Genomic DNA, 8,418 nt, shown 5'->3' with positions numbered 1-8,418 from the left:
TATTAATATAACTGTGTTGGTTATGCAAAACTGGGGAATTGGTAATAAAGGTATTATCTGTTTAAACAACAAAAAAATCTGGTGTTGACTGTCCCTTTAAACAGAGTGATATATGCAGAGAAACAGAATGTAATAATGAACACTGTCAGCTATGAAGAATGAGAACAAAGTTTCACCAAAAATCAGCTGAAACACATTTTGTGTTTATGCTTAAAACATTATACTACTATCACAGAATGAATAGTACACAGGTTGTAAATATAGTTCTGCCTTGTGTACATTAGTACTTATACTGAAGTACTGTATAATTATAGGGACAAATTGTAAAAAACATAAAAGTAAAAATAAGAAAAAAGAAAGTTTTGTAAGACTATATTAGTCTTGTGAGAGGCCTAATTTTAGGCCAAAACACATTGACAAATGCAGCTCTTTATTCTGGAAAGCCTCCATCTTAGGAGACACTTTATATATTTCATTACTGTATTTCACTATATGATTTCTTTCCACAGGGACGTGGATCAAAGTCAGGACAAAGGATATAAGTTTTACCAACATTTTTGGAAACTATTGGCCACTTCATCATTTTATTTTAAGATACATGTCCTATTTTTTTAAATTTTTCCTATTTTTTTTTTTATTTTATCTAAATACATTTTTTTTTTTGTTATTCTGGTCTTTGGATTTTTCATATATTTCACATTTTTTTATATTCCATACGTCCACAATTTTTCATTGATTTATCTAAGACTTTCAGATTGGGATGATTTACTATTCTAAGAAACTTTAAAACATTACACAAATATCCATCTAGTGTGGTGTTACAAATACACCCACAATTTACTTTGGAGGATTAAACCCAGTATTTTTCATTTTCCGTCTAAGAACAGAGCTATTTTGTTTATTGATGTAATTATTTTATTGACCGCTTTATATGTATTTATTTTATTTATTTCTTCTATGTATTTACAATGTTACACATGGATACAGGTTTTTAACATTTGTAACTCTCATTAAATTAGTTTTTTTTCATCCCAAAAATATATTCACTAGTTTGATACCTTCTGGTATACTTACCACTTACCACAGGTGCTCCTGTTTTCATCTCTTTTAATCATTTCTCCATATAATGCCCACAGGTAGCCCCATATATACTGTTCTCTTATGTAACAGGTCTGGCATCAATACACAGACCACTGAAACATGCCCTGAAATCTTTACTAAAACCCGCCATAGCAGGCCAAACTACCGAGAAGGTCATAGTTAAGATGGCAGCCTCCACAAGATGGCTTCAGGTGAAGCATCCACTACCTGCACAGGACCACGGTTCCCCCAAGGACAAAGAACTTTGCTGTGCAATAAAAAACGAGTGAGTATAACCATTAGGGAAGCCAGGTAATACCAACACATCAATGAAAGAAATAAAAAAAATTGTACAAAAATATGGAGAGGATCTCCCAGCTCTGTCATCCAAAAAGGCTGGACAGAACTAGGAGGAGGGGTGATACTGTCTGGGAGTTGCCTATGTAATACAAGATATTACACATTCTCTGTCCTCTTGCTAGAGACTTGCCAGACAAACTTGCTGCAAGTTCAAAACGTGCCCACTAGAACTTTTGCTGTAACTATGCTGCAAGTGAATAGACTTGCCAGTGATAACTTGCAGCAAGTTAGACAGACTTACTGCAAAAGTTTGCTACACGCTTGTGGCAAGTTATTCTTACTATCCGGGATGCCACTACCTATACTCCAAATACATCCCTTAAAAACTCACTGCAATCTGAGGGGAAATGGGCAACAACTCCGTGCGAGAACCCCACCCACTGAAGAATCTAATGCAGAGCTTTCCAATCTTTTCAAGTTGGCGACACTTTATAGACCTACATCATTTTGTGACACGGTAATTCAGTTGTACTAGCAAACAGGAGGTTAAACTAATTTATTTTAAGAGATAAGGACACATACATAAATTATATAACAAAATATATTTACAAGTAACAGTATGTATGTGCAAGAATTAAAAAAAAAAATAATAACTAATAGCTACTTACTATTTTAGAGGGATGTATGAGGTTGATGGGATGAACACAGTTTCTGAATATTTGATGGAATATTTAATAAAGACTACTGGGAGCTAGCTGCAAAAAAACCCAAAAACACTGACTTCTGACTTCAGCTCAGCGTTTATTTATAAAATATTTTACCAGGAAGGATACATTGAGATTTCTCTCGTTTAAGCTGCTGCCCTCAGAGCTCTGCAAGTCTGATCTGCACTGCAAACACACTGCTGTCCCACTCACTGACTACACGTGCAGTCACGAGCCAATTGAGGAGACTACACATGCAGTAAGGAGCTAATGTGCCGCCAATGGGAATAGTTTCAGTTCCCACTGAGCTGCGCCAATAGGTTAAGATGATTTGTGACCCACTAGGTATCAATCACATGTCAACCATGTGATAGCAGGCAGGCGGAAAAGTCGGAAACCAAAAAAAAAAGTAAATTAAAAGAAATTAGTGCTAAAGCAGGGACACACCTACACACTGCCGCCCACACACTAACGTGTCACGACACACAGTTTGGAAAGCACTGATCTAATGGATCATGGACTCCTACCACCTGTATGAAAGAAATAATATTTCTTTTACAAGATACGATGAGTCCACAGATTTCATCCTTACTTGTGGGATTACGCCTCCTGGTCAGCAGGAGGAGGCAAAGAGCACCACAGCAGAGCTGTATATATAGCACCTCCCTTCCCTCCCACTCCAGTCATTGTCTTTGCCTGTGTTAGTGATAGGAAGAGGTAAAGTGAGGTGCTAGTTTAGATTCTTCAATCAAGAGTTTGTTATTTTTAAAATGGTACCTATGAGTGCTATTTTATTATAGGGTGTAGCCGTATTCCTTGTCAGCCTCTAGGTTAGAGCTACAGGTGGCTTTAAAGCAATGGGAACTGGTGGGATTTTATTCTCACTGCGCCTCCTATATTGATTGTTGCCCTTTTGATGATGGTCTTAGCAAATATTAACTAAGGCCCTGTATGTGTCCACAGAACTGCAGGAGGGAGAAGACCTCTTGTTCCTGTGAGACTGGTCATGCTGCCGCTCAGCGTGGAGGTAAGTGCAGTCTTTTATTTTCTAGGACATAAAATTAACTCAGAAGTGACTGTATGCCTGCCTATCTGATATTAGGGAAATAGATCTTAAAGAGACTTCCCTCATTGTTCAGAAAAACTTGTCTTTATAAAATATGACAACCGGCACTGATATAGAAAATATGCTGGGTCTATTTTAAATATGGGCTGTTACTTAGAGGTATTGGTGCTGTTGGACACTGGGGACCTTGTTATTTTTTGGATATCAAAGTTCCGGTGCAGGGCTGAGGAAAAATTTCAGTGTTCCTTGTTATATATATTTTTTACATTGACGTAAAATGGTTTGTGCACATCATGGTTTGGCCGGATGTTTTGAATGACGCCCACCATGGGCGGGGTTAACTTTTCGCGCGCTCAGTAGCCGCACAGTTATTTTCAGAGTTTTCAGATTGTTCTGTAAACTTCCTTGAGTCGACTGCATAGTTTTCAGATGTTCATTGGGACTGCATGATTTACAATGTAGCAAGTGGTTTTAAGCATTTTGAAGTTCAGTTAAACATCTCGGATTCCGGTGTACAGAGGGGGCAGGTAGGCGCCTCAGCAGAGACTGTTGAGGCAAAGAGGTGTCCTTTTTTGTCTTTATATTGCAATATTTAGTTTTTTTCTGATGCAATTAAAATACAATATATTATGTTAACATTTTAACTTTTAAAGGAACAGTACTCTCATTTTCAGAGGATTCTGTTAGTTAGCATTTTATTTGTGCTGATTTAAAATTTTCGGTTTATATATTTTTTTGAGATCAAGAATTTTGCTTGCTTATTTTTTAGCACGGATGATCTGCAGAATGCTACATGTTCCATGTGTTTGAATGCCAATGTGGAACCTCCTGTTACCTTTTGTCCCTCATGGATTGAGAGAGCATTACACTTTAGAGAGCAAATTTTCATTGATAAAAAATTGTCCAAAGCGGATGTTTCTCAGGGTTCAATGATGAGATACAGAGCATGCCGCAGTTTTCTCCCCAAGCGTCACAGCCCTTAACGCCCGCTCAAGCGGAGCCAAGTACCTCTGCAGTGTCTACTGCAATTACTTTAAAGGACATAGCTGCTGTTATGTCATCTACACTTTCTGATGCGTTATCTGCCTTTCCCGTATTTCAAGGCAAATGCAAGAGGAAGGAGAACCATGTGGTCAGTGCAACTTCTGATGCCTTAATGGCGATCTCAGATGTACCCTCACAGGGCTCTGAATTAGAGGGTAGGGAGGTCCTATTCGAAGGTGAACTTTCCGATTCAGGAAGTACCTTACCATTGACAGACTCAGAAGAGTTTTCTTTCAGGTTTAAGCTTGAACACCTCCGTTTATTATTGAGGGAGGGTTTGGTGACTCTGGGTGACTGTGATTCAATAGTGGTTCCTCCAGAGAAATTGAGTAAGCTGGACAGATACCTAGAAGTTCCTTCTTATTCTGATGTTTTTCCAGTTCCCAAGAGAATTTCAGAGATTATTGCCAAGGAATGGGAGAGACCTGGTATTCCCTTCTCTCCTTCTCCCGCTTTTAAAAGGATGTACCCTATAGCTGACACTATTAGGGACTCTTGCCAGACAGTCCCTAAGGTGGAGGGTGCTATTTCTACTTTGGCTAAGAGAACTACTATTCCTATTGAGGATAGTTGTGCTTTCAAAGACCCTATGGATAAAAAAATAGAAGGTCTCCTTAAGAAGGTCTATATTCACCAAGGGTTACTGTCACAGCCAGCGGCTTGCATTGTTACAGTTACCAGCGCAGCTGCTTATTGGTTTGATGCTTTAGAAGAGTCTCTTAAAACTGAGACTTCTTTGGAAGAGATACAGGATCGAATTAAAGCTCTAAAATAGCTAATTTGCTTATTACGATGCTTTTTTGCAAATTACTAAATTGGCAGCTAAGAGTTCAGGGTTTTTTATCTTAGCACGCAGAGCCTTATGGTTGAAGTCTTGGTCTGCGGATGTGTCATCCAAAACTAAATTTATGTCTATTCCTTACAAGGGGAAGACCTTGTTTGGCCCTGATTTGAAGGAAATTATTTCTGACATCAAGGGAGGTAAGGGTCACCTCCTCCCTCAGGATAAAAAATCTAAACAGAGAGGTCGACAGAGTAATTTTCGTTCCTTTCGAAATTTCAAGGGACCCCCCCCTTCCTCTAAACAGGAAGGGAACTATCCTCAAACCAAGTCTACCTGGAGACCCAACCAGTCTTGGAACAAGGGCAAACAATCCAAGAAACCTACTGCTGCTCCAAAGTCAGCATGAAGGGTTGGACCCCGATCCAGGACTGGATCTAGTAGGGGGCAGACTTTATTTCTTCATCCAGGCTTGGATAAGAGACGTTCAGGATCCCTGGGCAATATAGTGTCTGAGAGATAAAAACTGGAGTTCAGAAATTCTTTTCCCAGAGGAAGGTTTCTGCTTTCACGATTGTCTGTAGACCAGATAAAAAGAGAGGCGTTCTTACGCTGTGTAAGAGACCTCTCCTCCATGGGGGTAATCTGTCCCATTCCAATTCAGGAACAGGGGTTTTATTCAAATCTGTTTGTAGTTCCCAAAAAGGAGGGAACTTTCAGACCTATCTTGGATCTCAAGAGTCTAAACAAGTTTCTCAGAGTTGCATCTTTCAAGATGGAAACTATTCGTACCATTCTTCCATTGATCCAGGAGGGTCAATTTATGAAAACGGTGGATCTAAAGGATGCATATCTTTATGTTCCTATCCACAGAGATCATCACAAATTCCTGAGGTTTGCCTTCCTGGACAAACATTTTCAGTTTGTGGCTCTTCCTTTTGGTCTGGCCACAGCGCCCAGAATTTTCACAAAAATTCTGGGGTCTTTATTGGCGGTTCTAAGGCCGTGGGGCATCGCGCTGGCGCCTTATCTGGATGATATACTGATCCCGGTGTTGTCATTTCATCTGGCAAGGTCCCATACTGACATTGTGCTTTCCTTCCTAAGGACCCACGGGTGGAAGGTAAACCTGGAAAAGAGTAACCTTTCTGGGAACTCTGATCGACTCTATTTCAATGAAAATTTTTCTGACGGAAGTCAGAAAGTTAAAGATTCTGAATACATGTCGAACCATTCAGTCCAATCCTCACACGTCAGTGGCTCTGTGCATGGAGGTAATCGGATTGACGGTGGTGGCAATGGACATTGTTCTGTTTGCTCGTTTTCATCTCAGGCCTCTGCAATTGAGCATACTCAGGCAGTGGAATGGAGATTATACGGATTTGTCTCCCCAAATAAATCTAGATCAGGAGACAAGGGATTCACTTCTATGGTGGTTGTCGTTGGATCATCTATCCCAGGGGACATGCTTCCGCAGACCCTCATGGCTGATAGTGACAACGGATGCCAGCCTGTTAGGATGGGGAGCTGTCTGGAACTCCCTAACGGCTCAGGGTGTATGGACTCAGGCAGAGTCTCTTCTTCCCATCAATATTCTAGAGTTGAGAGCAATATTCAATGCGCTTTGGGCTTGGCCTCAATTGGCTTTGGCCCAATTCATCAGATTCCAGTCAGACAATATAATGACGGTAGCTTACATCAATCATCAGGGAGGAACAAGGAGTTCCTTAGCGATGACAGAGGTAGCCAAGATAATACAGTGGGCGGAGTTTCACTCTTGCCATCTGTCGGCGATCCACATCCCAGGGGTGAAAAACTGGGAAGCAGATTTTCTGAGCAGGCAGAATTTTCATCCGGGAGAGTGGGAACTCCATCCAGAGGTATTTTCCAACCTGCTTCTCAGATGGGGCAGGCCGGAGTTGGATCTTATGGCATCTCGCCGGAATGCCAAGCTTCCGAGATACGGGTCCAGGGATCCCCAAGCCGAGTTTATAGATGCCTTGGTCTTTCAGCCTAGCTTATGTATTCCCTCCGTTCGCTCTTCTTCCCAGGGTGATTGCTCGAATCAAACAGGAGAGGGTATTGGTGATCCTCATCGCCCCTGCGTGGCCTCACAGGATTTGGTATGACGATCTGGTGGAAATGTCTTCTCAGCCACCGTGGAAGCTCCTTTGAGGAAAGACCTTCTCATTCAGGGTCCTTTCCATCATCCGAATCTAGTTTCTCTGCAGCCGACTGCTTGGAGATTGAACGCCTTTTTTTGTCTAAGCAAAGTTTTTCTGATTCGGTTATAGATACTTTAATTCAGGCATGTAAGCCTGTTATTAGGAAAATTTACCATAAGATATGGTGCAAATATCTTTATTGGTGTGAATCCAAGGGCTACTCATGGAGTAGGGTTAGGATTCCCAGGATTCTGTCTTTTCTCCAAGAAGGATTGGAGAAGGGATTATCAGCAAGTTCCTTGAAGGGACAGATTTCTGCTTTATCTATTTTGTTACACAAGCGTCTGGCAGATGTTCCAGATGTGCGTTCTTTTTGTCAGTCTCTGACTAGAATCAGGCCTGTATTTAGACCAATTACTCCTCCTTGGAGTTTAAAGGGACACACTCAAGTCAAAATTAAACTTCATGATTCAGATAGAGCATGCTATTTTAAACAACTTTCCAATTTACTTTCATTAACAAAATGTGCACAGTCTTTTCATATTTACACTTTTTGAGTCACCAACTCCTACTGAGCATGTGCAAGAATTCACAGCATAAACGTATATGCATTTGTGATTGGCTGATGGCTGTCACATGATACAGGGGGAGTGGAAATAGACATAACTGCAATTTATTTAGCAAAAATCTACTACTCATTTGAAGTTCAAACTAAGTGCTATTACATTGTCTTCTTATCATGCATTTGTTAATTATGCAAATCTACAGCATTGACTGGTCCTTAAAATTTGGTTCTTAGAGTTCTTCAAGGGGTTTCGTTTGAGATGCATTCTGTAGATATTAAGTTATTATCTTGCAAAGTTTTATTTTTGGTTGCTATTTCTTCTGCTCGAAGAGTATCTGAGCTTTTGGCATTACAATTTGATTCTCCTTATATTATTTTCCATTCGGATAAGGTGGTGTTACGTACTAAACCTGGTTTTCTTCCTAAGGTTGTTTCAAACAAGAATATTAATCAGGAGATTGTTGTTCCTTCTTTGTGTCCTGATCCTTCGTCTAAATTATGTAACAGACGTTCCTTCTTAGAAGTAGTCCGTGCTTTAAAGTTCTACTTTCAAGCGACTAAGGATTTTCGATAATCGTACTCTTTGTAGTTTTTTCAGGGAAATGTAGGGGTCAAAAAGCTACGGCTATCTCTCTTTCTTTTTGGTTGAAGAGTATCATCCGTTTTGCATATGAGACTGCTGGACAGCAGCCTCCTGAACGTATTACGGCTCA

The sequence above is a fragment of the Bombina bombina genome, chromosome 4 (assembly GCF_027579735.1).
Source record: "Bombina bombina isolate aBomBom1 chromosome 4, aBomBom1.pri, whole genome shotgun sequence".
Lineage (NCBI taxonomy): Eukaryota > Metazoa > Chordata > Amphibia > Anura > Bombinatoridae > Bombina > Bombina bombina.
This window is presented reverse-complemented; position numbering follows the sequence as displayed.